Raw genomic sequence first — 23,292 nt, 5'->3', positions numbered from 1 at the left:
AGTAGCTGTGTCCTGCAGTCCTATGTAACACCACAGATAACACAGTGATATCTCTGAGTACAGATCATGTAGTAGATGTGTCCTGCAGTCCTATGTAACAGCACAGATAACACAGTGATATCTCTGAGTACAGATCATGTAGTAGATGTCACCTGCAGTCCTATGTAACAGCACAGATAACAGTGATATCTCTGAGTACAGATCATGTAGTAGATGTGTCCTGCAGTCCTATGTAACACCACAGATAACACAGTGATATCTCTGAGTACAGATCATGTAGTAGATGTGTCCTGCAGTCCTATGTAACACCACAGATAACACAGTGATATCTCTGAGTACAGATCATGTAGTAGATGTGTCCTGCAGTCCTATGTAACACCACAGATAACACAGTGATATCTCTGAGTACAGATCATGTAGTAGATGTGTCCTGCAGTCCTATGTAACACCACAGATAACACAGTGATATCTCTGAGTACAGATCATGTAGTAGATGTGTCCTGCAGTCCTATGTAACACCACAGATAACACAGTGATATCTCTGAGTACAGATCATGTAGTAGATGTGTCCTGCAGTCCTATGTAACACCACACAAGCCTTGGTCACGTCTCCCCATCTGTGTCCCCTAATCCCTCCGCTTTACCATAGGGTGCCCTCTCCATGCACAACCTCTTCTTCAGGAATATTTCCAGCAGCGCCCGGTTACTCCTACTCCTATCGTCCGTCTCCCAGGGCTTAGCCGGCATTTAGGATGGGTTCAGTAGTATCTCCCGGCAGAAGTAGACGAGCTGAGTGGGTGAGCGCCTCTCCAACTCTGCTGCATCCGATGGCTTTTGTTCCCCTGGTCACACAATAGGCCCCATCACAAGGTCTATAGGACTGGTCCAAGTCCTGGCAGATGGGGGGGATGGTGGGGGGGGGGTCACCTCTCTATAAATCTTCTATAGGACATTAACCCCTCGCAGGGAGCAGAAAGTGCGGCTTATAATTTCATTTTCACTGAAAATCTTATCTGCTGCTCCGGAAGTTTCACCTCTCACCCTCCATCTGTGCCTAGAGGTTATAGGATGGGGGGAATCATTCACTGATACATCAACTTTATTCAGGGGGAGAGTTACATGTGTATCTGGAATATCTTAGAAAAATTTTTGTTTTAAAATTTGAGATTTATTTTGTAATTTTTTTTTATTTAGAGGTTTTATTCTGGTTTCTTCCCTGAAAAAGGTTTTTGTTTCATTTTGTTGCTTTTTTGTACAATATACTTGATTTTCTTTTACATGGATTATAGTTTTGTGTGTTTTTATGTCATTTAATAGTTTTTCGGTAAAGTTTTGGAACAACTTGAAAAATCCCTCCATAAAAAGAAATTATTGTATTTATTATCGAGGTGAAAATAATTTTTTTTTGCCACAAATGGGGGATTATTATTTTATGATTTTTGAGGCTGCCTTATTTATTAAAGGGGGTTTTTTGCTTTATTTTTGGGAAGTAATTTTGGTTTATTATTTGAACATCATGAACGGCACGGTCCAAAAAAATTTTGAAAATGTATTTATAGCCCAGAAACAGTTCAATATTGTATTTGTTGAATTCTTGATAATTTTTTTTTTAGATTTATTTAAATGAATTTTATTTACTTATTATGTACTTTTTTTATTTTACTGTATTATTTCTTTTAATTAACCTATTTTATTTAACTTTTTTTTTAAAGCCGCTCAGCCGCTCTTACGTCCCCCGCGAGGCCGCTCTCTTACGCCAGCCTTAGGGTGAAGACACACATGCCGTTTTTGGGCCGTTTTTACTAAGTGCGTTTTCAGATCGTAAAAAACGCATGCGTTTTTGTCTGGTTTTCCGAATTTGCGCAATTAAAAACGGACCAAAACGGATGCGTTTTCAAAAAACGCATGCGTTTTTAAAAAACGAATGCGTTTTTAACGCATGCGTTTTTAACGATCTGAAAACGCACTTAGTAAAAACGGCCCAAAAACGCCACGTGTGTCTTCACCCTTAGGGTGAAGACACACGTGGCGTTTTTAGGCCATTTTCGGTGCGTTTTTAGATTGTAAAAAACGCATACGTTTTTGAAAACGCATGCGTTTTTGACAGGTTTGACCAGTTATCTTAATTCAAACTGGTCAAAAACGCATGCAATTTTTCCGATTTGAAAGCGCTCTACTAAAAAAAAGGCCCAAAAAAAACGCCACGCGTGTCTTCACCCTCAGGTCTGCTCTCTTACGTCACCGTGAGCCCCTCAGCTGCTCTCTTACATCACTTACGAAATGCTGAGCACTCACTTTAGACTTGACCAAACCTGATCAAAGCCCCTGAGTATGTCATCAATGCAGCTGAGCTTGTAATCCAAGAAAGAAAATCCATATCCCCCCCCCCCCCCCAGTTCACACTGCAGGATCCTATGTGGACATCCAGCCCCCCTCCCACCATTCCATTAGCTTTGTCCTAGATTCCCAGTTCATAAAGTGTGACTTTCCTACCAGAAGTCGGAGAATCCCAGGGGGCAATAAGACCATTATGCTGCAGCTGAGCCCCGCGCCTGGTCCTGGGACGCAGCAGCTTGTGATAAGTAAACAAAACAGCACTATATACACATTGTATATACCATTACTAGAGCTGCTTAGTAATCATACCATGGTATGGGGGTGCAGGTCCATTGTGGTGTGTGGACTGCAGGGGATGGTGCCGGAGTCTTATACAGTTGAACTGAGGATATACAACCCAGAATTATATACATCCGGGGCACATTGACCCAAATGCCATAATCAGTGGAGGTCCCAGGGGTCAGACCACACCAAGCAAATCACATAAAAATTGTGATTTACAATATACCATGGAGTGAAAAGTTCTGCCAAATATTAATATCTTATGTAGAAATGTTTGATCCTGAAATCTTCCCCTTCCCGGCCACCAAGAAGAGGTTCAAACTCCATCCAGATCTAATGGAATCCAGACTGATACAATGTATCAAAAAGTCATAACACAACAGAAAGCAAATGTATCCATCTGATGGTGGAGAAAAGAAACTTCAGCAAACCCTCAACTGTGACATATAGAAGGTTCTGATTCTAAGACTGCATGTAAACACGATGGTTCCTACTCACTGACAGCAATAAGAGATCTTAAAATGATGAAGTGATTGCAATAGTCCATTACACAATGATCACCCCAGACAATAGAACTGCTGATGGTGGGATATTACAGATGTCGTCATTATAGATGGGGGTAGGGGTCCTATAGCACCCGGCAGGTGCACACCCTGGCACATGACCCCCAGAGCAGAAGGTCATCCGTAGGCATCCAGTCACCCGTGACACAAGAAGATTTTGGGATTTCAGCTCTGGCAGCAGGAGGCAGCGAGCAGTGATCCACATGCAGAGATCTGTCAGAATTACAGGAACCTTAATAATTCTTATAATTCTTTATTTATATAGCGCACACAGATTACGCAGCACTGCACAGAGCATGACAACCTTGAGTTTTAAATACATAAAAACTGAAAAATATTAAGAAACAGAAATTAATTTACTCCTGGTTCCTAAATTATCAGTATAAACACCCAACAGGAGTCAAGTCACCCATTGATCCAAAAGCAGTCCAGGGGGATAATACTGTTTTCTCATGGATGTGGAACATCGCCACCAAGAGGTAACTTGTACATACTGCAATATAAAACCCAAATGACCCAAAATAGCAGAAATGAAGACTTAATGTCGTGATATTTTTTGCATATTCTCTGTAGGAATTTTTAAAGAATATAACTATAATACTGCCCCCTATGTACAGGAATATAACTACTATAATACTGCCCGCTATGTACAAGAATATAACTACTATAATACTGCCCGCTATGTACAAGAATATAACTACTATAATACTGCCCCCCTATGTACAAGAATATAACTACTATAATACTGCCCCCTATGTACAAGAATATAACTACTATAATACTGCCCCCTATGTACAAGAATATAACTACTATAATACTGCCCCCTATGTACAAGAATATAACTACTATAATACTGCCCCCTATGTACACGAATATAACTACTATAATACTTCCCCCTATGTACAGGAATATAACTACTATAATACTGCCCCCTATGTACAGGAATATAACTACTATAATACTGCCCCCTATGTACAAGAATATAACTACTATAATACTGCCCCCTATGTACAAGAATATAACTACTATAATACTGCTCCCTATGTACAAGAATATAACTACTATAATACTGCCCCCTATGTACAGGAATATAACTACTATAATACTGCCCCCTATGTACAGGAATATAACTACTATAATACTGCCCCCTATGTACAGGAATATAACTACTATAATACTGCCCCCTATGTACAGGAATATAACTACTATAATACTGCCCCCTATGTACAAGAATATAACTACTATAATACTGCCCCCCTATGTACAAGAATTTAACTACTATAATACTGCCCCCTATGTACAAGAATATAACTACTATAATACTTCCCCCTATGTACAGGAATATAACTACTATAATACTGCCCCCTATGTACAAGAATATAACTACTATAATACTGCCCCCTATGTACAGGAATATAACTACTATAATACTGCCCCCTATGTACAAGAATATAACTACTATAATACTGCCCCTATGTACAAGAATATAACTACTATAATACTGCCCCCTATGTACAGGAATATAACTACTATAATACTACCCCCTATGTACAGGAATATAACTACTATAATACTACCCCCTATGTACAGGAATATAACTACTATAATACTGCCCCCTATGTACAAGAATATAACTACTATAATACTACCCCCTATGTACAGGAATATAACTACTATAATACTGCCCCCTATGTACAAGAATATAACTACTATAATACTCCCCCCTATGTACAAGAATATAACTACTATAATACTCCCCCCTATGTACAGGAATATAACTACTATAATACTACCTCCTATGTACAGGAATATAACTACTATAATACTGCCCCCTATGTACAAGAATATAACTACTATAATACTACCCCCTATGTACAAGAATATAACTACTATAATACTGCCCCCTATGTACAGGAATATAACTACTATAATACTGCCCCCTATGTACAGGAATATAACTACTATAATACTGCCCCCTATGTACAGGAATATAACTACTATAATACTACCTCCTATGTACAGGAATATAACTACTATAATACTGCCCCCTATGTACAGGAATATAACTACTATAATACTCCCCCCTATGTACAGGAATATAACTACTATAATACTACCCCCTATGTACAGGAATATAACTACTATAATACTGCCCCCTATGTACAAGAATATAACTACTATAATACTACCCCCTATGTACAAGAATATAACTACTATAATACTGCCCCCTATGTACAGGAATATAACTACTATAATACTGCCCCCTATGTACAGGAATATAACTACTATAATACTGCCCCCTATGTACAAGAATATAACTACTATAATACTGCCCACTATGTACAAGAATATAACTACTATAATACTGCCCCTATGTACAAGAATATAACTACTATAATACTGCCCACTATGTACAAGAATATAACTACTATAATACTGCCCCCTATGTACAAGAATATAACTACTATAATACTGCCCCTATGTACAAGAATATAACTACTATAATACTGCCCCCTATGTACAGGAATATAACTACTATAATACTGCCCCCTATGTACAGGAATATAACTACTATAATACTGTCCCTATGTACAGGAATATAACTACTATAATACTGCCCCCTATGTACAAGAATATAACTACTATAATACTGCCCCCTATGTACAAGAATATATCTACTATAATACTATGAGGTCCTGGCCCCTGTAGTAATGATGATATACAGGACATGTATGTGCCGCTGTCAGCGCTGATCTGATATATGGTTACAGTATGGAGAGATTTCCGGGACTCAGTGGAGTGAAGCGGGATCCATTATTTTGGAGCTTTAGCAGGATGTCAGGGTTATTGGGATGTAATGTTTGTATTAATGCTCCATAAACAACGGATGAGTCTCCGGTGTGGAAATAAACGCGATGTAATAGACGTCCGGATTCAATAAAGCGCGTGGGAGGACAATCATTACTGATATCAATATTTGTTGCCATTAAGACCCCTCATATATAATATGCACAGGATAGTATCAGATAGTTGGGGGTCCTGCACCCCCACAGAATAACAGGGAAGAGACAGGAAGCAGACAGCGCCATTTTCTGTATAGTGGATGAACCCTGTCACTACAGGTGACCTGTGTGAGCCGATATGCAGTAACGTGGGCTGACCACTAGGAAGAGAACAGCGCTGTCTACTTCCCGTTTTATTCACAATCATCATCCGGAAAATCAAAGCGAGTGAAAATATCACCAACCACAACACAGATCCCCGAGAAAATATCACACCTGCTAGAAATCACAGCGCCGCGTCATCACACCTGCTAGAAATCACAGCGCCGCGTCATCACACCTGCTAGAAATCACAGCGCCGCGTCATCACACCTGCTAGAAATCACAGCGCCGCGTCATCACACCCGATAGAAATCACAACGCCGCGTCATCACACCTGCTAGAAATCACAGCGCCGCGTCATCACACCTGCTAGAAATCACAGCGCCGCGTCATCACACCCGATAGAAATCACAACGCCGCGTCATCACACCCGATAGAAATCACAACGCCGCGTCATCACACCTGCTAGAAATCACAACGCCGCGTCATCGCACCTGCTAGAAATCACAACGCCGCGTCATCGCACCTGCTAGAAATCACAGCGCCGCGTCATCGCACCTGCTAGAAATCACAGCGCCGCGTCATCACACCTGCTAGAAATCACAACGCCGCGCCATCACACCTGCTAGAAATCACAGCGCCGCGTCATCACACCTGCTAGAAATCACAGCGCCGCGTCATCACACCTGCTAGAAATCACGGCGCCGCGTCATCACACCTGCTAGAAATCACGGCGCCGCGTCATCACACCTGCTAGAAATCACGGCGCCGCGTCATCACACCTGCTAGAAATCACGGCGCCGCGTCATCACACCTGCTAGAAATCACAGCGCCGCGTCATCACACCTGCTAGAAATCACAGCGCCGCGTCATCACACCTGCTAGAAATCACAGCGCCGCGTCATCACACCTGCTAGAAATCACAGCGCCGCGTCATCACACCTGCTAGAAATCACAGCGCCGCGTCATCACACCTGCTAGAAATCACAAGGCCGCGTCATCACACCTGCTAGAAATCACAGCGCCGCGTCATCACACCTGCTAGAAATCACAGCGCCGCGTCATCACACCTGCTAGAAATCACAGCGCCGCGTCATCACACCTGCTAGAAATCACAGCGCCGCGTCATCACACCTGCTAGAAATCACAGCGCCGCGTCATCACACCTGCTAGAAATCACAGCGCCGCGTCATCACACCTGCTAGAAATCACAGCGCCGCGTCATCACACCTGCTAGAAATCACAGCGCCGCGTCATCACACCTGCTAGAAATCACAGCGCCGCGTCATCACACCTGCTAGAAATCACAGCGCCGCGTCATCACACCTGCTAGAAATCACAGCGCCGCGTCATCACACCTGCTAGAAATCACAGCGCCGCGTCATCACACCTGCTAGAAATCACAACGCCGCGTCATCACACCTGCTAGAAATCACAGCGCCGCGTCATCACACCTGCTAGAAATCACAGCGCCGCGTCATCACACCTGCTAGAAATCACAGCGCCGCGTCATCACACCTGCTAGAAATCACAGCGCCGCTTCATCACACCTGCTAGAAATCACAGCGCCGCGTCATCACACCTGCTAGAAATCACAGCGGTGCGTCATCACACCTGCTAGAAATCACAGCGGTGCGTCATCACACCTGCTAGAAATCACAGCGGTGCGTCATCACACCTGCTAGAAATCACAGCGGTGCGTCATCACACCTGCTAGAAATCACAGCGCCGCATCATCACACCCAGGCTCCAACCATATATCCATCAATATTCTGATGACTCAGCCCAAAGCCTTCTGGGTGGTTTCTGGCTACCGCGGCCTGAGTAATCATGAACTTACTTACAGTCTCTAGTCACATCCAAAGCTGCAATTGTGGTGCATAACCCTCTGGATACCTTGAAACCCAGTGTACCACAGAAGCCGCCACATGCGCACCACAGAAGCCGCCACATGCGCACCACAGAAGCCGCCACATGCGCACCACAGAAGCCGCCACATGCGCACCACAGAAGCGGCTATACACGATGACTGACCGCAGGCAGTGACTGGTGATTCCACATCTTTCTGTTCCTCCTGCAGAGAGCAATCTCCCCCGAGATCCAGCAGAACAGATCCCCCCGCAGCAAATTCTTCATATCATCTTCTGACAGATCAAGACACACAGGATTTGTCTACTTAAAGGCACAAAGTATGTATTATCTCCCTTCTATATACCGTATATGTTTCCTTCCCGACCTTCCTTGGGATCTAGAGCTGCCCTTATTGCGGGGAGCGGACCGGCGCCAGAGTGGCTACTGGTCCTGCACTGTATATGGTCCAGTGATCCTGGTACTGGAGAGGATTAGCCCTGCACTGTATATAGTCCAGTGATCCTGGTACTGGAGGGGAATATTACTCCTGCACTGTATATGGTCCAGTAATACTGGTACTGGAGGGGATTATTACTCCTGCACTGTATATGGTCCAGTGATCCTGGTACCGGAGGGGATTATTAGTCCTGCACTGTATATGGTCCAGTGATCCTGGTACTGGAGGGGATTATTACTCCTGCACTGTATACGGTCCAGTGATCCTGGTACCGGAGGGGATTATTACTCCTGCACTGTATACGGTCCAGTGATCCTGGTACCGGAGGGGATTAGTCCTGCACTGTATATAGTCCAGTGATCCTGGTACTGGAGGGGATTATTACTCCTCCTGAGCAGTAGTAAAGGCGCTATTCATGTCGCTCAGGATACGATCCTCCTCTGTAAGGTGTCTGGCGGATCTTGCAGACATCTAATTACCCGTCTCTCTCGCAGCATTTCTCACCGTTCTCGCTGTCACCTGCACAATTTTCTAATAAAATCCTCAGGGAGGCAGACAGGTTCATAACTGCGCGAGGATCGCTCTCCGGAGACAGCGCCCGCCACCACCCACCCTAAAGAACCAGTACCCGGGTCCAGGAGTACATACCGCCTCCGCCGGCGCAGCTGAACAGCCCCAGAACCTGCATGATGGGTCCGTCTCCTTCCACCTCTCCGCATCTTCTCCTCCGCTCACCACATTCTTTCCAGGCAAATCATAACATGCCCCAAAGTTTGGGATTTTTTTTTTTTGTGTAAACCCCGTAAGCAACGTCACGATGAAGCGTCCTGATAGTAATGAGATCAGACAGACAGTGTTTACTACTATTATAGGATCATGTAATATCTGGAGAGACCCCGATCAGATAAAAGAGGGCGGCGGAGGGGGACGGAGAGGACACGTGACTGTACAGGCAAATCCTAATAACGAAACGGAAGCAGGAATCATAATCCCAAATATACGGCGCAGGACGGCGCAGGCATCAGCCGTCACCATCCATCATGAGAGCCCAGGGACATTACCCACAGATCCGGGCACCGGGAAGGTTATATCTTCTAATCTTTGTTATCCATGGCCTCCCTTCTTCTAAAATCAACTTATAAAATTATGCTAAAGAGTCAGAAGGGGGCGCCTGGGAGGGTTAGCAGAGCCCCTACATGCTGCAACTTCACAGGCTGTTACACTGTCTCTCCCTCTGCTCCCTCAGCACAAAGCACCTCCCCCCTGCCTGCCGTCATCTCACACAGTGGGAGGGAGAAGTGCTCCTGCACAGTGTAACAGCCTGTGAAGCTACAGAACGGAGGGGCTCTGGTAATAACCCCCAGAGCCCTTCTGCCTCATTAGAATCATGTTAAAAGTTGATTTTTAGATGGAAGGAGGCCATGGATAACAAATATAAGAAGATACCACAGTCCCGGAGCCTGGATCTATGAGTAAGAGTAGATTTCATTTACCGTATATACTCGAGTATAAGCCGACCCAAGTATTAGCCGAGGCCCCTAATTTTGCCACAAAAACCTGGTAAAACCTATAATTTTTTTACTCAAGTATAAGCCGAGTTTGGGTTTTCAGCACATTTTTTGTGCTGAAAAACTAGGCTTATACTCGAGTATATATGGTAATTTACCCGTAATTTAGAGATTTCTGAAACATGAGGGGCACAAAAATATGAGGAGGGGGTAATAAAGTGAGATGGCAGCCAAAAAAACAATAGGGGGGGGGGTGGCATACAAAGATAAGAGGGGGCAATCTAGATGTGCAGGGACATAGATATAAGCGGGGGCAATGGAGATCTGGGGCAGATCCGAAAAATTATAAATAAAACTATAGAGATTTTAGTTTTAGCCAGGATCGCCCAGGCCTACCCAATCCTAGAGAATCTGGAGTCTGAATGGGGAGGGGAGGGGGGCTCTGGGTCTAAATAGATTTTGCTTCACCTCCAGATCCCCGGAGCACTTGCCCCGCTCCCACCTTCCGATTTCCACATCACTCTGGTTATTCCCGGAGGTTTCGCGGAGGATGTCAAGGGATCTTCTTCATCCAATGAGTGACGTGAGGTCCCGTGTCCATGAGGTCCAAAAAACCGCAAGTACCCAGCGGTGCAGAAACCGGCCAGAGACATTTCGTTTCCTCCCCTGGAGAACCCCCTCCAGAAAAATCTAAGTACTTGAAAAAAATTTCAGATTTTTTTCCCTTTTTTTCACAATACTTTATACTTCTAACATCTGTGATCCAGAAGCGGCGTGCAGAGAGTTAAATGACCCCCCCCCCCCACCAAACTCCTATAAAAACATAGATACCTAGCGCCCTCTAGAGGCAGAATAGTGATCGGGTTATGAATCCTGCGATTGGTTATTATGTGGCCTTCAGTAACAGCTTCAGGGATGCAGGAAGTGAGATGCAGCTTTGGATGTGACTAGAGACTAAATGGAGGTGCTTTACGGATGCCCCAAATCCTCTAGGACACACATGACACCCGCATTATAAATGGTGCTTGGTAATCAGCTACTGTGACACATTTCGGGGCCTAAAGGTTACATTTTAGCACAAGAGACACTTACCCCTCGTTCCCAGGATCGTTACTAATTGTCTAATCACTGGAGGTCAGACCCCGGGGACCCATGTGCCCAAATCCTTGTATGGGAATGTTAGGATGTGTGATCCTATAGAAGTGAATGGAGCACGTGGGAAGTGCTTAGGGGAGTCCCTTATGCCCTTATTTCTGGGGGTGCAGCCAATAACACCCCGTTCCCTTTATACCGTCCCACATGAGACCTCATAACCCATCAACAAGCTGGTAACTGTAGCCTCAGCTGCCGTCCCACAGAGCTGGCGGCGCCCCCTGCAGTCCAGATAGGGCACCCATCCTGATATCCAGTATCCTGCTCAGGGTGGTCTCATGGGGGGCTCCGGCCGGGTATGAAGCCGCTGTGTGGTGCCGCATCCTCCCTATGGACATTAGTCACAGGATTGAGGAATGTGACGACGTAAAGCGACCGGACCCCGGCACCTGTCACCGACACCCATGTGACAGCAGCGACTAATGACAAAGGAACTAACGAGGATGCGACCAATCACTGCCATGCGAGACCAGCGCCAACCAGACGTCACAGAGCAGCGCTCCAGAACCATATCCTGTATCCCAAGTGTCCAGGGCTCATCAGAATCCAGAGAAGAACAGTAGTCACACTGCTGTGCTCTGTGCTCTCTGCATTCAACTGAAGACTTTGTCAATTCAAACCTTTGTGTATGTTAGTAGCTGCAGGACTGTGATATAAGAATTTATATTCCAGGACTGTAGCATCTCCAAGTGCACTGGGGGCGTGTCCTCACACTGCTGTGCTCTGTGCATCCAGTGAAATGTAATCAGACCTTCTTTGTGTATGTATTGTGCACTAGTAGCAGGACTATGATGTATGGACTCATATTCCAGGATTGTAGCTTCTACAAGTGATTTAGGGGGGGAGGGGGGATGTCCTCACACTGCAGAGCAATTTAAGACGTGATATGAACACTCCATTGCTGTGGGTGACTACTATACGAATCAACAAGAAACCCACTACAACTTTACCCATGGAGTACAATGGGCAGCAACTTAATGCAGAGAGCACAGCAGTGTGAGGATAAGCCCACTGTGCACTTGGACATGCTACAATCTGGGAAAATAAATCATATCACAGTCCTGCTGCTACTGATATCATATTCAAAGGTCTGATTACACATCTCTCCAGGGACGATACCTACAACTGGCTGCAGAGAGCACAGAGCACAGCAGTGTGAGGACACACCCCCAGTGCTCTTGAAGAAGCTACAATCCTGGAATCTAAATCCATCAATCACAGTCCTGCTGCTACTAACCACATACAGTAAGTTATGATCACATCTTTCCTGGGACTATACCCCTCATTGTTCCCGGCCCTGTGCAGCCCCTTCCCCCTCCTGGGGTGACGGTAACCCCGGTTATTGCCGCCTTGTGATATCGCCATAGTGATGGATAAATTACATGTACTTAGCGCTGATGAATATCTCTGGCTGGGGGGAGGGGGGGGGGGTAATTAAACACTAATTTGCAGATCGCAGGCGGCTCTTCCCCAAGGCGAGGAGCAGATTGTGTCTCCTCAGCTCCCTGACTGCCGCTTACATCTCCGCACCGCGCAGAGACCCCCGCAGCAGCCGGAGAAGGCAGATGGTGCGCGGAGAGAAGCGGCGCCGCTGCTCCTGGACGTCTGTGCTCTATGTACAGGCTACACACCTCCATGGAGAGAAGCGGTGCCGCTGCTCCTGGACGTCTGTGCTCTATGTACAGGCTACACGCAGTGCTCCTGCACACCTCCATGGAGAGAAGCGGTGCCGCTGCTCCTGGACGTCTGTGCTCTATGTACAGGCTACACGCAGCGCTCCTGCACACCTCCATGGAGAGAAGCGGCGCCGCTGCTCCTGGACGTCTGTGCTCTATGTACAGGCTACACGCAGCGCTCCTGCACACCTCCATGGAGAGAAGCGGTGCCGCTGCTCCTGGACGTCTGTGCTCTATGTACAGGCTACACACAGCGCTCCTGCACACCTCCATGGAGAGAAGAGGCGCCGCTGCTCCTGGACGTCTGTGCTCTATGTACAGGCTACACGCAGCGCTCCTGCACACCTCCATGGAGAGAAGCGGTGCCGCTGCTCCTGGACGTCTGTGCTCTATGTACAGGCTACACACAGCGCTCCTGCACACCTCCATGGAGAGAAGCGGCACCGCTGCTCCTGGACGTCTGTGCTCTATGTACAGGCTACACACAGCACTCCTGCACACCTCCATGGAGAGAAGCGGTGCCGCTGCTCCTGGACGTCTGCAGTCTATGTACAGGCTACACACAGCGCTCCTGCACACCTCCATGGAGAGAAGCGGCACTGCTGCTCCTGGATGTCTGTGCTCTATGTACAGGCTACACGCAGCGCTCCTGCACACCTCCATGGAGAGAAGCGGCGTCGCTGCTCCTGGACGTCTGTGCTCTATGTACAGGCTACACGCAGCGCTCCTGCACACCTCCATGGAGAGAAGCGGCGTCGCTGCTCCTGGACGTCTGTGCTCTATGTACAGGCTACACGCAGCGCTCCTGCACACCTCCATGGAGAGAAGCGGTGCCGCTGCTCCTGGACGTCTGTGCTCTATGTACAGGCTACACGCAGCGCTCCTGCACACCTCCATGGAGAGAAGCGGCGTCGCTGCTCCTGGACGTCTGTGCTCTATGTACAGGCTACACGCAGCGCTCCTGCACACCTCCATGGAGAGAAGCGGTGCCGCTGCTCCTGGACGTCTGTGCTCTATGTACAGGCTACACACAGTTTTTAGAGCAGAGCAGTGTGAGGACACAGTTCCAGTGCTCTTGATGAAACAACAATCCCGGAATATAAATCCATATATCACAGTCCTGCTGCTACTAACATCATACATAAAAGTCTGATGACACATCTCTCCAGGGACAATACATAACACTGGCTGCAGAGAGCACAGAGCACAGCAGTGTGAGGTCTGATTATACATCTCTCCAGGGACAATACATAACACTGGCTGCAGAGAGCACAGAGCACAGCAGTGTGAGGTCTGATTACACATCTCTCCAGGGACAATACATAACACTGGTGGCAGAGAGCACAGAGCACAGCAGTGTGAGGTCTGATTACACATCCCTCCAGGGACAATACATAACACTGGCTGCAGAGCACAGAGCACAGCAGTGTGAGGTCTGATTACACATCTCTCCAGGGACAGCAAATAACATTGGCTGCAGAGAGCTCAGAGCACAGAAGTGTGAGGACACACCCCCGTACAATCCTGGAATATGAATACATCTATCACAGTCCTGCTGCTACTAACATCATACACACAGCTCTCCAGGGACTATACGTAGCACTGGCTGCAGTCTGTTTGGTGGCACTTGACCAAATGAAAACACGAGAAAGGGAACGAAAACCAAAACCATCCCAGACTTCTCCTCTGAGCAGAGAACTTCTCCATACACAGGTGTCACAGCAGCGAGGACACGAAATATCCGGAACCGCGAGGAATGAGAACAATGATCAGAGAAGCCGGGGGGGCGCGGGGCGTACATGGAGACGCCACTTCCACAGAGGAAGGAAATAAGACCCCCCTCCCCCCGGCCCATCACTCAGAACAATGCAAAGGCCCAGGGACCAGTAACGACCCAGATGGCGCCACATGTCATGAAATGTCCTGGTATTAATACCACACTGCGCTCCTGAAATACTCTGCACTGCTGGGGGACCCTAATACTATTTCTATGTAACTCTGCCCCGCCCACTTGTCTATTAGATTCAGATATCACAACATTGATCCCCACAGGGACAGCATACGCTCATGTCCTGAAATACTCTGTGCTGCAGAGGACCCGGCCCATATCTACTAAGTAGCTGTGAGGATGGGACTATAGATCGGATGAGCACACACTCATGTCCTGAAATACTCTGTGCTGCAGGTGACCAGGCTCCGTCAACGATGCGACCGTCCTTCCCCTCTTCCACAAAATGATAACTTGCTGCTGCAAACCCTCCACATTACTTCTCCTTAAAAGGAACCTGTCACCAGGGACCTCATTTTCACTCAAGACTGTAAAGCCCAGTGCACATTTGTCTTTCTGCCTTCTCTAAGCATTTGCATCACAATATAATTGTGCGTTATAATTTACCTTGCACCCTGACAGAATCTTCTATGTAGTCCCAGGGGTTGGGCTTTGCTTTGGATGCAGTTCAAGAAACAACACATGACTTGTCTGTGCAGCAGACTCCTCAGCTCTCAGCCCCCACCTTTGTGCTCCTGTACAACTCCTCCCTCTCCCACTGATGTCAGCTCTCCAGGATGTGACCTCTGAGGGAGCAGGAGGTAGGCGCTGTACAGGAGCACAAAGGTGGAGGCTGAGGGTTTGCAGCACAGACAAGTCAAATGTTTTTTTAAATCCATCCAAACCAAAGTCCAACCCCTGGGACTACACAGAGGATTCTGTCAGGGTGCAAGGGAAGTTATAACACACAATTATATTGTAATCCAAATGCTTAGAAAAGGCAGAGGCGTTTTTGCACTGCGGGTGTCATGGGCTTCTGCTACCCGTCTGTAGTGAAAATGAGGTCCCTGGTAACAGGTTCTGTGCTGCCTAGAACCTTCCTACCACACTCTCATGTAACTACCAGGCACTGATTACCCACAGACACAGCGCTCTCCTGAAATACTCTGCACTGCTGGAGGACCCTGCTTCTATTACTATGTAACTCTCAGCAGCACAGAGTATTTCAGCTCAATGTGCAAAGCCTGATCTAAGAACCTGTAATAACTACTAGACAAGGCGACAGATCTCCTCATTGAGCAGCGCAGAGTATTTAAGGAGAATGGGAACTTCTATAGATTTAGGCTTCTGTGCAGTGACATTTGTGGGGCAGAGCTCTCACTGGAGTCGCGGCGCAGCGAGCGTTTATCTCTATCCAGAGAAGATTAGTAGGAAAGTGACAACCAGATGACACTGGAAGGAGGGAAGAGAGAAATCTTTACAGGTTCTTAGGAAATCTTTATCCTGCCGAGCACCAGGTTCCTGATCACAGCGTTCAAGTAGGTCATGACATGTCCCAGCGCCACCGATCAATAGAGACGACATTCTCCGGGTGACAGACAGATGTGCTGGAGAGCGCCACCTACACCACAGCATGGGTACGGCAGCATCCGGCACGGGCACCGACTACGGCAGCATCCGGCACGGGCACCGACTACGGCAGCATCCGGCACGGGCACCGACTACGGCAGCATCCGGCACGGGCACCGACTACGGCAGCATCCGGCACGGGCACCGACTACGGCAGCATCCGGCACGGGCACCGACTACGGCAGCATCCGGCACGGGCACCGACTACGGCAGCATCCGGCACGGGCACCGACTACGGCAGCATCCGGCACGGGCACCGACTACGGCAGCATCCGGCACGGGCACCGACTACGGCAGCATCCGGCACGGGCACCGACTACGGCAGCATCCGGCACGGGCACCGACTACGGCAGCATCCGGCACGGGCACCGACTACGGCAGCATCCGGCACGGGCACCGACTACGGCAGCATCCGGCACGGGCACCGACTACGGCAGCATCCGGCACGGGCACCGACTACGGCAGCATCCGGCACGGGCACCGACTACGGCAGCATCCGGCACGGGCACCGACTACACGACTACAGCAGCATCCGGCACAGGCACCGACTACACGACTGCAGCAGCATCCGGCACAGGCACCGACTACACGACTGCAGCAGCATCCGGCACAGGCATGCACTACAGCGACCCTAGAGGAGACATAAGGCGAGTGCACCCCCAGCACACATGGGATATGAATAAAGCGTAGACTTACCTTACTTGGCACTGGTGAGGGTGAGCGAGGCGCTGGCGCTCTCCTCCGATCTTCACATCTGGACTTGTCTACGAATCGCTACCAAGCTTTGGCTCCGAGTGAAGAAACCACAAACTCAATAAGTCGGGTCTGTAAAGAGATGATTTGTGCAAAGATTAACACCGCAGAAACCTTAACTCCTTCCATGAAAGAAGACAAAAAAAAAGGAGGGGAGGGGGGGGGAAGGAAAAATAGAAAGGAAGAAGAAAAGAAAGAATGAATGAATGAACATAAGGAAAGAAAGAAAGGGTAAAGGAGAGAAAAAAGGAGACAGAAAGAGCAAGAGGAAAAATAGATGTAGAGAAAGATGATGAGGCAGAGCAGGACCTTCCTCATACACATCTGCTCCCGGACCCCGACCCACAATCTCTGCTCCGCAATCCACAGGAGGCAAATCCTGCTCCGAGTGCACAGGAGACGACAACGAGCAGCACAGCACCAGAGCATGGCCCGAGCCCGACGCTTCCCCCAGCACTCCAGAGTGCGCGTCCTTCTGTGCTCCCCCTGTACTGCCAGCTGAGAGGGGACGGCTACAGGAAGCCGAGCACAAGGAGGAGCGAGATCACAGCCAGAAAATCCCGGGAGCAGGAAGTGTGTGCGACATGATAGAGCAGGACCCTGCCCGATACACAACCAGGACTACAAGTCCCAGCAACCAGCAATCAGGACAGCACTACAAGGCTACCTCTCAGAATATAACTACTATAATACTGCCCCCTATGTACAAGAATATAACTACTATAATACTGCCCCCTATGTACAGGAATATAACTACTATAATACTGCCGCCTATGTACAAGAATATAACTACTATAATACTGCCCCTATGTGCAGGAATATAACTACTATAATACTGCCCCCTATGTACAAGAATATAACTACTATAATACTGCCCCCTATGTACAAGAATATAACTACTATAATACTGGCCCCTATGTACAAGAATATAACTACTATAATACTGGCCCCTATGTACAAGAAAATAACTACTATAATACTGCCCCCTATGTACAAGAATATAACTACTATAATACTGCCCTCTATGTACAAGAATATAACTACTATAATACTGCCCCCTATGTACAAGAATATAACTACTATAATACTGCCCCCTATGTACAAGAATATAACTACTATAATACTGCCCCCTATGTACAAGAATATAACTACTATAATACTGCCCCTATGTACAAGAATATAACTACTATAATACTGCCCCCTATGTACAAGAATATAAAACTACTATAATACTGCCCCCTATGTACAGGAATATAACTACTATAATACTGCCCCCTATGTACAGGAATATAACTACTATAATACTGCCCCTATGTACAGGAATATAACTACTATAATACTGCCCCCTATGTACAAGAATATAACTACTATAATACTGCCGCCTATGTACAAGAATATAACTACTATAATACTGCCCCTATGTGCAGGAATATAACTACTATAATACTGCCCCCTATGTACAGGAATATAACTACTATAATACTGCCCCCTATGTACAGGAATATAACTACTATAATACTGCCCCCTATGTACAGGAATATAACTACTATAATACTGCCCCCTATGTACAAGAATATAACTACTATAATACTGCCCCCTATGTACAAGAATATAAAACTACTATAATACTGCCCCCTATGTACAAGAATATAAAACTACTATAATACTGCCCCCTATGTACAAGAATATAACTACTATAATACTGCCCCCTATGTACAGGAATATAACTACTATAATACTGCCCCCTATGTACAAGAATATAACTACTATAATACTGTCCCCTATGTAGAGGAATATAACTACTATAATAGTGCCCCCTATGTACAAGAATATAACTACTATAATAGTGCCCCCTATGTACAAGAATATAACTACTATAATAGTGCCCCCTATGTACAAGAATATAACTACTATAATAGTGCCCCCTATGTACAAGAATATAACTACTATAATACTGCCCCCTATGTACAAGAATATAACTACTATAATACTGCCCCTATGTACAAGAATATAACTACTATAATAGTGCCCCCTATGTACAGGAATATAACTACTATAATACTGCCCCCTATGTACAAGAATATAACTACTATAATACTGCCCCCTATGTACAAGAATATAACTACTATAATTCTGCCCCCTATGTACAGGAATATAACTACTATAATACTGCCCCCTATGTACAGGGATATAACTACTATAATACTGCCCCCTATGTACAAGAATATAACTACTATAATACTGCTCCCTATGTACAAGAATATAACTACTATAATACTGCCCCCTATGTACAAGAATATAACTACTATAATACTGCCCCCTATGTACAGGAATATAACTACTATAATACTGCCCCCTATGTACAGGGATATAACTACTATAATACTGCCCCCTATGTACAAGAATATAACTACTATAATACTGCCCCCTATGTACAAGAATATAACTACTATAATACTGCCCCCTATGTACAAGAATATAACTACTATAATACTGCCCCCTATGTACAGGAATATAACTACTATAATACTGCCCCCTATGTACAGGAATATAACTACTATAATACTGCCCCCTATGTACAGGAATATAACTACTATAATACTGCCCCCTATGTACAGGAATATAACTACTATAATACTGCCCCCTATGTACAGGAATATAACTACTATAATACCCATCTCAGAGAGAGCGGGGGACTTTGCTTTTATTGGATAGAACAGTATGTGACATGTATATTTTTATATTTTTGTATGTAATGTGTATATCACATGATATTCCTGACCATGTTGTTCCTGCTGTATAGTGTTATATACAGACATGATCTATAGATGAAGGACTTGTACACTAGAGTGTGATAACAATGGCGCTGTCCGTGTCCTGATCGCTGAGGACATTGCGGTGTCTCCCCGGTTATGGCTGCCATAGAATATTCTGTGTGTGACTGCGGCCAGAACTATAGATGTTATAGATCAGTGATGGCTAACCTATGGCACGGGTGCCAGAGGCGGCACTCGGAGCTCTTTCTGTGGGCACTCAGGCCATCACCAGAGATGACTCCAGGTATCTTCCTGCAGTCCCAGGACTTGCTGTGCACAGAGGTGTTTTAAAGTGACAGCGCTACCTGGGACTATTTTCTGCTTTATTGGTGTCCTCAGGTGCTGGTATCAATGAAAACTGTGACAGAGAAGGGAGTATAAATCACAAATAAAATTTCTGTGTTGGCACTTTGCGATAAATAATTGGGTCTTTGTTGTAGTTTGGGCACTCGGTCTCTAAAAGGTTTGCCATCACTGTTATAGATGGATCCAAAAGAAGGAAGGAAATGGAGGTGCAGACAGTAACCTGCCTGAGTCACCCCGAGAGCGAGCGCTATTCTATCCGCACCTGCAGCGCACAGAAGGGGAAGTGCAACCGGGAAGCGACACCGGCACAGGGGAAGCAACGGCTAAAAGGAGGCACAGAGACAGATGGTGCCGTGTGCCCCTGGTATCAGTCCCGCAGGCCTCCTGCTGTGCCAGGGGCAGGTCCGAGGGGGAAACGTTCCGTCACTGCTCATCTAGGAAAAGGCGTTCCCTGTCCTCATCCTACAGGAGGGGAAAGCGGTGGAAACATCCCGTTCCCCGCACACCAGTCCCCACACTGTGCACGCAGCGCGCCAGCCCCCACACTGTGCCCGCAGCGCGCCCTACACGGTGCCCACAGTGACAGGAGAGGCCAGAGATACCTGTCCCCACAGGAAGAGCCATCCAGGGCCGTAATTCACTATATACAGGCGGTCCCCTACTTAAAGACACATGACTTACAGACGACCCCTAGTTACAGACGGACCCCTCTGCCCACTGTGACCTCTGGTGACCTCTCTGGATGTTACTATAGTCCCAGGCTGCAATGATCAGCTGTAAGGTGTCTGTAATGAAGCTTTATGGATAATCCTTGGTCCCATTACGGCAAAATTTTGAAACTCCAATTGTCACCGGGGCATAAGAAATGTTTGTCTGGATCTACCATTCTAAAATATACAGTTCCGACTTACATACAAATTCAACTTAAGAACAAACCTCCGGACCCCATCTTGTATGTAACCCGGGAACTGCCTGTACTTATTATTTTGGCTGTGGAGGCTTATTTCCGTTGCACCTACCCTGCCAGCTCCTCGCCGCTCCTACAGCCACCCCATCAGCTGCCCAGCACCCCAGCTCCTACCTCGCTAGCTGCCCCCCGCCCCTGCTCCTACCCCGCCAGCTTCCAAGTTGACAGCGATTTATGTCAACCAATCACAGGGCAGGTAACAACCCCCAGAGCACCAATCCCCTCTTAAACACGGTCCGATGGGTAGGTGTGCCAGAGGACAGCGGTACCGCACCACGGTCACCAGACAGGACCCCAGTCACAGAATAATGATGATTGAAGGGGCACTCCACTACAGACCAGATCATTGGGGGTCCTGTACCGAAATCTGCCCCATGTGAACACAGCGCTGTATCATCAGACATATAGATTGCCTGGCAACGCAACTACAACTCCCAGCATGCCCTCTATAAAGCACGTGGCTGCTGATCCGCACTGCCACATGGACGCTACACAGTGCTGGGTGATGGACACCCAGTATGGATGATACAGGGGGGGGAAGAATGAGGAGGCACAGACACGACACACTGTAACAAAGCATCAGCACAGTATCACACATGTTATAGTCATCTCTCCGAGCTGAGGTTTTCAGGAGAAATTCCTCGAGCGACACCAAATCCTACAGCGCAGCTGGAGGACGGATGACTTCATGTACATCTGGAAGGACGGGGAACCTCACATGACTGAGCAGAGCTGAGGGTGCGCTTCACTGGGCCAGGAGGCAGCACAGGAATATCCCTGCAACACAGCCATGAAAACCGGACAGACATAACGATGGACGTCACCAATGGCGGGGGAGCGGGAGATCAGGGGCAATTCATTTTGCAGCATAAATCAGAGCTCCAGCTCCAGGCAGGAGAGAAGTGTAATCATACCTCACACTGCTGTGCTCTGTGCTCTCTGCAGCCAGTGTTATGTATTGTCCCTGGAGAGATGTGTAATCAGACCTCCCACTGCTGTGCTCTGTGCTCTCTGCAGCCAGTGTTATGTATTGTCCCTGGAGAGATGTGTAATCAGACCTCACACTGCTGTGCTCTGTGCTCTCTGCAGCCGGTGTTATGTATTGTCCCTGGAGAGATGTGTAATCAGACCTCACACTGCTGTGCTCTGTGCTCTCTGCAGCCAGTGTTATGTATTGTCCCTGGAGAGATGTGTAGTCAGACCTCACACTGCTGTGCTCTGTGCGCTCTGCAGCCAGTGTTATGTATTGTCCCTGGAGAGATGTGTAATCAGACCTCACACTGCTGTGCTCTGTGCTCTCGGCAGCCAGTGTTATGTATTGTCCCTGGAGAGATGTGTAGTCAGACCTCACACTGCTGTGCTCTGTGCTCTCTGCAGCCAGTGTTATGTATTGTCCCTGGAGAGATGTATAATCATACCTCACACTGCTGTGCTCTGTGCTCTCTGCAGCCAGTGTTATGTATTGTCCCTGGAGAGATGTGTAATCAGACCTCACACTGCTGTGCTCTGTGCTCTCTGCAGCCAGTGTTATGTAATGTCCCTGGAGAGATGTGTAATCAGACCTTTGTGTAAGTTATTAGTATCCCATTGCCATCGGTGGGGGACGTATATAGGTCGTATGCCGTACGGGGGACGTGTAGTGTGAATGCAGCCTAAATCTGACATAAATCAGGATCAAAACTTTTTGCTGCACCCAAAATGATTTATCCCCTTGGGGTAGGTCCGGGCAGGAAAGTCTCAGCAGTTTAGGAACTGATCCGCTTGGACAAAATGACTGCAGGAATCTGTTCAGTGTGAATGAGGATCTGTGCGCGGGAATTCTCTCCGATATTTACCATCCCGAGGCCCGGAGATGTCCGGGAATCCTCCATATAGACAGGTAGCAATTATCAGCTCATACATGGAGCGCGGCATCTGCACCCCCCATTATACTGGTAATTATACACATCCCAGAGACAATGGGGGCTCTACACAGCCCCACCCACTACACCCCTCCCCCGAAAACACGCTCTATTAAAGGGGCCGCAACCAGCAGTCTATTTACATTTCACTTCAATGTAGTTTATTGTTCCATCAGCCAATTCAGGCAAAGGGAAGGAATATAGACATCGTGTATTATACCC

General features: G+C 47.1%; 1 protein-coding gene across 19 annotated transcripts in view; it reads right to left on the bottom strand.

The window, feature by feature from the left end:
- PTK2 (protein tyrosine kinase 2) overlaps positions 1-23,292 on the bottom strand; it is a 154,625-nt gene that overhangs the window by 122,789 nt on the left and 8,544 nt on the right. For 10 of the 19 annotated variants that reach the window (XM_072151112.1, XM_072151116.1, XM_072151119.1 and 7 more), the window contains exon 1: positions 9,243-9,262. The gene's annotated coding sequence lies outside the window, so the exon portion shown is untranslated. Of the gene's footprint in view, positions 1-9,242; positions 9,264-17,023; positions 17,153-17,389; positions 17,409-23,292 lie in introns of those variants that run through there. The other 9 variants (XM_072151105.1, XM_072151106.1, XM_072151110.1 and 6 more) reach the window with 4 other exon arrangements.

Source organism: Engystomops pustulosus, chromosome 5 (genome assembly GCF_040894005.1).
Source record: "Engystomops pustulosus chromosome 5, aEngPut4.maternal, whole genome shotgun sequence".
NCBI lineage: Eukaryota > Metazoa > Chordata > Amphibia > Anura > Leptodactylidae > Engystomops > Engystomops pustulosus.
Note: the sequence above shows the minus strand (reverse complement) of the source record. Positions and strands in the feature narration are given on the sequence as shown.